Source organism: Ixodes scapularis, unplaced genomic scaffold (assembly GCF_016920785.2).
Source record: "Ixodes scapularis isolate PalLabHiFi unplaced genomic scaffold, ASM1692078v2 PGA_scaffold13__105_contigs__length_92229423, whole genome shotgun sequence".
In the NCBI taxonomy this organism is placed as follows: Eukaryota; Metazoa; Arthropoda; class Arachnida; order Ixodida; family Ixodidae; genus Ixodes; species Ixodes scapularis.
This window is the reverse complement of record NW_024609839.1, coordinates 82,590,192-82,598,258: the sequence shown is the minus strand read 5'-3', so window position 1 is coordinate 82,598,258 and position 8,067 is coordinate 82,590,192.

Genomic DNA, 8,067 nt, shown 5'->3' with positions numbered 1-8,067 from the left:
AGTTACGAATATTCTACGTGCCGTACGTTCTAGGTCGAATGTTCCAGAAATCCACGCGGCTATTCAAAAGGCGCTCCGCGTGGCAAGCCGGGGTCAGTTTTCGCCCCATCGCTAGATCTTGCTGCTTCTGCAGTAATGTTTGGAGGTGGGCTAGTCGGTGATGCATTGTAAACATAGAAATAAAATATGTAGCTTGTGCTGTGGGGGTCGTTTATAAAATACCTTTTTCATGTGGTAAAGTGTATATTGGGCAGACGGGCAGATGTATTAATGTTCGAGCTCGGGAGCATTATCTGTCTTTGAGGTCTTCACCTTCGGGTCACCTAGCCATTCATTGTGATAGGTGTGGTTGTTCCCCACGGTTAAGTGACATTGAAATTTTGGCTAAACATTCACAAAAAATGGCAAGGGAAATTCATGAAGCGTTTTACATTCGACAACACGGTCCCGATCTATGCGTCAGTTCAGAGTCAGTGACGTTATACAGTGAAGAGTTCGAGTTTCTTCGGAGTTTGGGCACGTTTCTTTAATACTTTCTTTCTGCTTCACGCTTTCAGGCACCTGTGCATGGGCGCCGCCGTAACCCACCTTCAGTTTTTGTTCCCGCTTATTCCGTTCGCTTCACTTCATCATTACCACCGCAGGACAGGTTATTGCCATTTTAGATTCTACTGCGTCCTTCTCCCCAGCCAAGGCCTTTGTGGAGGTTCGGCAACGCCCGCTTCAGTGGCTCGGCATCTCGGTAAGACAAGAGAAGGTCGGCTATGGCGGCTCGATCTGGCGCGCGCTGAAAGCGTCTATAACCACAGGCGCGTGACTACATGCAGCCAGAAAAAGGTTCCGACATACCAAGAGTCCGCGTGCAAGACAGGTACGCACAGAGCATTAGGGCTCGCGCTGTGGTTTTCGGCTTTTTTTAATATGTTTTTTTTTTTTTGTAATGGTATATAATGTATAGTTTGTGTAAAAAATTCCTCAGATGGCATATGACAGAGAGGATGTCCTACATGCTGGATTCTTCTTTTATTTTTCATTTCTTGTTTTCTTATGTTGATATGTTTTAAAAAGATGAGAAAGAAAGTAAGTCGTGAGTCAGCGCTGTGTCTGAGTCCCTTCCTCTACTTGTCCTGTGTTTGTTTGCACTGTTTTATTTCTTGCAGGTTCGCCGACATCGGCGCCTGCGACGCTAACCTACGTCTCTTTTTTCTTTTTTTTTTCAATACTACTAATCCCATTCGGGATTGTTGTAGGGTGGTACATCATACATAAATATATATTTGTTTTAATACAGATTCGAAGATAATGGTGTACAAGTCAACGCAAGTTCGCCCCATTAAACGTTCAGTTTACTCAGTTATTCGTCGCCTCATAGTTCGGCTGTTTTTACGCATTTCTTCATCTTTTGAAGTTTGGGCACCCGCGCCTCGCCAGGGAACCTTTTAAGAAGAACCCAGTTTCCAACTAAAGGCGGAATGAAAAAGTAAGAGTCTTCTATCCCATCCTGCTACAATGGAAAAATACTCCAAAATATATCCTTTTTGGGACAACCGGTCCCAAAGCAGGGATAGTTTGGCCGAGCGCTCGGCGTCAACTATTTTTTTCAACATTGCCAAAAAGGCTAGCGTAGATTTCAAAATTCCGCAGCTCTGGTGCAAGTCCAGGTGGCTTTGTCTCGCGTGCCATTTTGCGTGTTCTCCCACGCGAAGGGGACACCAAAGGAAGCCAAGCGCTCGCGCAAGTAGCTTTGCCGTTCCGAGAAACCCAAAAAGGGTCTCTCGAACCACTATGGGCCAAAAAACCGAGAAACAGGAAGAGACGAGAGCGCTCGGTGACGTCAAAACGCAAAGCTCTGGTTGGAATGATTAGAGGGTAGACCTAGTGCCACTAAATAAGCTACGCTTCAGAGTAACGACATTTGGCCATATTGTGGCTTAGAATCATGGTTGCCAGTTATCTGAAGCTTTATCTGAAATCATAGGAAACGCTTTTCTGCCCTCAACAAGGATTAAACAGTTCGCTACAGAGAAAATCAATATTACATGAGCGTCCTAGCACCGAGTATAATGCTGAGGGAGTCTCACTTTTGAATCATGACGATTGGCAGTTGCGTCTGCTCTGCACAAGCCCCAAAATGGCGGCGCTGACAACAATGTCGGGGAACGGAGTGCCGATACTCTAAGCGCAGCTCATTTAGTGGCTCTAGGTAGACCCTAGCTGCCTTTGTTTCCACAAGTGCTGGAATGCGAGAGCCAAACACCAGCGTTCCGCGTTCTGACGTTCAACGGGTGCAGTGGAGACAAAGGCAGCTACAGCTTTACACCTACCCCCTAATCCTTCCAATCAGAGCTCGGCGCTCTGACGTTCCCTCTCGTTTCCTCCTCTCCCTCGGCATCTCGGCCCATAATCTCCGTTTTACAGCGCGCGCTTAAAAGCACGACTCCGGTAATGGAGTACGCGGAACACGGTAGCGGATTGCTAAAAGTCCCCAATACGCCTGACCGCAGCCGATGCTACCGTTCGATGGAGCCAATCAAGCAGCGCGAAAAGTGCATCGTCGTAACCCCCGTTGTTTCTGCTAATCACTAAACCAATCACACGCAGAGAAAAAAAAAAAAAGAAAAGCGAAGCGCTGTGCGTGATCGGTTCAGCCGCGGATAGCACAAAGACGACGAGCGCAGTGACGATGCACTTTTTGCGCGGCTTGAATGGCTCCAGAGGATCCTATAGCGTCGGCTGCGGTCAAACGTAATAGGGAGTTTTAGGGAACCGTTTTTGCACATCCGATACGGTACGATTGGCTCTCCGGAACGAACTGCGCATGCGCTATACCGCAGAAGACTCTCATACGCGCAGCTCGTACCGGAAGACCCACCGTACCGCATCGGATCTGCAAAAACGGTTCCCTAAAACTCCCCAATATAAAACAGAGTGTACATACAAATAGTCTGACTCGTGGGAATCTCACGCGGAGAGTCCTTCGGCAGTCAGCACCGCGACACGAGTTCGGCGAACCCGTCGATGGCGACTCCTGTTCTCGCAGAAAAAAAAAAGGACGGCTCCGGGGCCGACAGCCGCGAGAGCGTTCCCCATCCGATACCGCCTAGAAGACAGCGCCCGGGCCTTTCTCCGCCAAACGTCATCACTAGTGGACCTGCGCAGCACCGCCTAGAGCTTGCGTCAGCGTCGTCGCCAGCGCGTTTCGCGTCGTCTTACAACGAGCGCGGCGCAAGCGAGCGGCGACGCCGAGACGGACGCGTCTGCCTGCTTTGCGGCGTCTAGCGTTGAGCATGACGTCATGCTGCAGGCCTTGTCTGCTAGCTTGTATTTCCCCTGCTCGCAGAGCGAGGTGGGTCAACGGAGGCCCGGTATGTTTACTGGAGCTCGATTAACGACTCATTTGTCGTCTGCCAAAAGCACGTTGGCGCGCTCTCGACCAATTAGGGACAGCGCCCTCCTTAATCGAGCTGCCTTGCTCCCTCTTCGCAGCGGCTCCGTGATCGACCCTTCTGCCTGCAAGACTCCGCTCGAACCAGGGCGGATATCTAGTACGAGCGATGAAGAGGAGGACATTGCAACGGGCTTTCTGGTATACTTGGGAGAAGAGCGTGTTGGTTTAAGTCATGGATGAAGAAAGAATAAAACCATTAGAACAGGGACAACACAACCACATCTTTCAACTAGCAACAGACGAGTAAACTTTCAAACAGCGAGCAGCCGACTATACCCAGTAGGAGTAGGGGAGAGAAGGGGGAGAGAAGGAAAGAAAAGAAACGCAAAGTGCAAGTCAGGGTGGTAGGGTTATCTCGGATTTTAGAAATTCAACCTCAGTTTTCGTCAGCAGGAGAAAAGGGTTTGACACGTTGTTTTTTGCTGTGGTCATGGCGAATGATTCTATGATTTCCCTGCCGAATCTGCTGTCATGCCCCCCCCCAGGATTTTTGTGTCATCAAAGATGGGATGACAACGCAAACACGAACGGGCATGTATGACTATGGGATGATAAGAATCTGGAGAGGCCTTAGAAACTTCGTTGTGATGTTCGCGGAGTCTGTGATTGGTGCATCTTATTCTTTCTTCATCCATGATTTCTGGTATATGTTACGACTGACCTCAAACTTGGAGGAAGGCGTGCGGTATTCGGCGGCAACTGTCTCTTTTTCTTCCCCGAGAGCCTTCCTGAAAACGCTCCTAGGCCGCCGCCATGTTGCTGATGCTGATACGGCTGATACAGCTGGTGTAGCTGCCTGGTGCGGCTCTCGCACCCCCTATCAGCTAGAAGTCTTCTGCCCACGCTCTTGGTCTGTGGAAACCCCTTCAGCGCGTTTCTCTACCTATGTTTTGTGGTTTTGCATTGGACGTTTTCTGGCCCCTCTCGAAAGTTTCCTTTTAATTTTTCTGATGCATGCTCCGTACCCTTTCTGTGTTATCTTCCACTGCGAGAAATATGGCTGGTAAGTGCCTGCCATTCAAGCATTTCTGCTCGCCATTCACGGGAAACGAAGGAGGAAAAGGACATCGAACGGCCCTCGACGCGATTTTGCAAACAATGACAACTGTTCTCCCCCCTCCCAGAGATAATCTGCGTAGAGTCCTTCTCAGTCATAGTCAAACATAGTTTTTCGGGTTGGATTCAGTCGTGCCCGTTGCTTTGCCTCGGTGCTGGTGTGAAAAAAGAATGCTCTCCTCAAAAAGTGCTCCAAAACGAAGTCATCTTGGATTCCTCCGATCGTCAAGATGTGACTGTCGACGACTGTGACTATGTTATTTAAGATCCTTCTCAAATAAATTATTTTCAAATAACGCTGCATCGCGTGGTACGTACAAAACATTGTTCGAATGTTACCACTTGATATATTGTATGTCCGTGTCCTGTCCATCGGTAAAAACGTTATTTGTGAGCGTGAAAAATGCATGCCTTTCGGCTATCTTCTGTTTTAAATTATTTTCGACAGCTAAGCGCTTTGTCGTTCGACACGCGGCTAATCGAGCAAGGCCGTCAAAACTTACCGTAATAAAAAAAAAAAAAACCGCATCTCCACGTGGTGAATGGTGTTGATTGGGGCGAAGCTCTGGTGGTGCTTCTCTGCGTAGACGCTGAGCCGCAGCATGCCGAGCCTTTCGTTCGGCATGCTGCGGCGGCATGCTCCCGCACCTTTAAATTGCAGAAAAAAAAGGCAAGAAAATTGAGGAGGCTAACGAGCTATTGTCAACAAAAAAAAAAACTACCGAGAGTCACTTGTTTCTTCTCATTTGTAGCTGACCACGAAGCTCGTGTGAACCTAAGCTCTCGCGGGTTGAGTAACATCCCAATAAGTACACTGTAGTAGAAGACGACGTTATTCGGTTGGCTCAGTTACAGTGTTCTAGAGGGTGTAGTGGCAAGAGCAGCGCCCGCTTACAATGGGCCTCGTGAAGACGGTCAACGTAGATGCCGCGAGTGGCGCTGGAGTTTCGTGCCCTAGGAGAATTTGTGGCAGATGACAGATGTGCGATGAGCGAAGAAGACGACGAGGCTGGCAGGGGCACGCTCCTGTAGCAATATCTAGGAAGGACGACACGAGGCCATGTCCGCTGGGCTCAACGTTACTAAAACACTCAGTTGGGAAACTCGCCGTCGAAACCTGGGCCGCTGGCGTCCACCGAGACCGAGCTAAATGCGACAACAGCGCCACTCTTTATCATTTGTCTGTACTGTGGTCACCTTGAGCTTTGAGAAAGCATGTTTTTGCGTAAAAACAAACGGAAAAAACTCTTTTTGTATGAAATTTATTGGAGTTTAGTACAAAACGAAGGGCGCGTGATGTTTTCTAAAATATTTAGTTTGCAAGGTTTTTGGGCACAATTAATATTGTTTTTATACAGCCATGCCTCAGCGGTGCTTTCAGGTTGCGCGTCCCGACCTAGGTGCATTTTAACTTCGGTAGGAAGACGCGGCACGTCCACTGGGGAGACGGGGGCACCCCTGTAACCTCTTCCGCTGTAATTGTTTCGGCTCCAAAATGGCCGACTAAAGCCAAAATAGGAGTCACGTGCAGTTCCTTGAGTGGCCGCTGCGGGAGAAATGGCGGCGTTGTGTTCGCCATTACTGCGCCATTAGCTCGGTTCTGGAGGACAGATCGGGGCCACTTTTTCTAGAGCAGTCTCTATGGCAGTTTCCCAACAGAGTGGTTCAGTAATGTTGGCTGGGCTCTATACATGAAGCGCGTGTGTCGCCGGTGCTTCGTTCTTCTTTATTCAAGCCTCTTGCCACAATTCCTAGGGCTCAAAACAGCAGCGCTACGGTGCCGTCTACGCGCAAAATCTTCACGCGGTGGCCGCCGCTCTTGCCACTACAACTCTCTAGAACACTGTAGCTCAGTTGTCGAGCTTCCGCCGAGGGGAGTACCTGAAGCCCCTCGATGTTTTGGCCTTTGCCTTGCAAGTAGCGTCAATTGCGCCAGTGCACGAGGCCCGTGTCTCGAGCGGCCCTTGGAAGCATATGGCTAGAGTGTACTAGAAGGACCGAGTGGGACGACCGGAGTGCTATTTAGGTACCTCCGCATGTGGAAAAAACCGGCTAACCCAAGCCACTTCGCTCGTAGCGCCCTCTCGGGCACTCCGAGCGAAGCGGTTCGGATTAGCCGTTTTTTATGAAAAACGCGCTGCTTCCCAACCACGGTGTGGTTCCAACGCCAAGATCGTTCCACAAGCGGCGGCGCCGAAAAAACGCTTCCAGTCTTTTCTAGTACACTCTACGAAGGTGGCGCTGCGACCGATTTGACTTGGGTCCACCTGATCGCTTTTCACATTTTGAGGTGCAACTGAAACCATGAGCGGAGCCTGTAGCTCGTCCCACTCGTTCCTTCTAGTACACTCAAATATGGCGGCGCAGCACTGAAATGGGCGGCCCCTGGAAGCGAATGGCAGCGGAGCACCCACTCGTGGCACGTGCCTCGCGAGTTTCCACAACAATGGTTAGCGGTACTTGTAAAAAACGCCTTTATCAAAGGGCTTTACCGTAAAGCTGCCATCAAGTAGGCACCCTACCATGAAGGACGGCGAAGCACCATCTATACTATACTCGATTTCATCTTATGATGTACCGCAGGAAAGGCTACAAGTGCGAGCTCCTTGCCCTAGGGCAGATCTCGCCGGCATAAGGTCTCGTGCGTTAAAGGGGCGATGCAACAATTTTTGTACATTGCGCAAATACCGCTTAAAACGGATCCCTGACGTTAATTACCTATAAAACACCCGTTTGTTACACCGCAAGCAATAGAAGTTCCGGAAAAAAAATTAAAGAAAAACGAGCACCGTTCACCCCCTCAATTCGCAGCCAGAACAAGCCGCCAATGTTGATCATAGCCACGCGCTGGGGTTGGCAAAGCACAGGACACGCGCTGAGTTCCAGACATTGCTATGGCTCGGCTATTGTCGTCGTTGCAGCGATTGGACACAGGACACTGTCCCAATGCTTCTCGAGCTAGCAATTATCACGAGCCCAAATCGAGTGCCCAAGCAGTGCTCGGGTCCAATCTATGAACCGCATTCAAATATCGTAATATGGGGTGTACTGCGATACCCACGTTACGTCATCAAATTTTGCAAAGGAGAGATTGAAAGAAAATGATCGTTTTTGTCCTTAAAATTACACCGCAACAAAGGAGTTTCTTGGACAGTGGCGTTGCGTGTGAGTATCGTTAAGTCCCAGGTGTGCCAGTAAGCTCGTGTAAAGGGAAGAACATTCCAATTGAATATCGTTGCACCGCTCTTTTAAAGGAGCTGTGCAACGATATTCAATGAGCTCGCGCTTCGAGCCCAAGGAATACACTGCAGTTACCATGGTAGCCGTCCTCAAGACAGTGGCATGTCGAACGACGGGAGGCGGACCGTGGGAGGGGAGGGGGTACAGCTTGTGGAGGCAGCGGCTATGGGCAGTTTCGTAACTGAGTTCTTTTAGCTCCACCCACGAGCGCATTGCGCCCATCTGAAGTGCCTCCGCCGTCGAGAAAGTAGTTCGCTAGCAACGTTGCTTTTTCTTCCTCCAGGAAACGTGTTTTAAACTACTACAATATTTATTTAATTCAT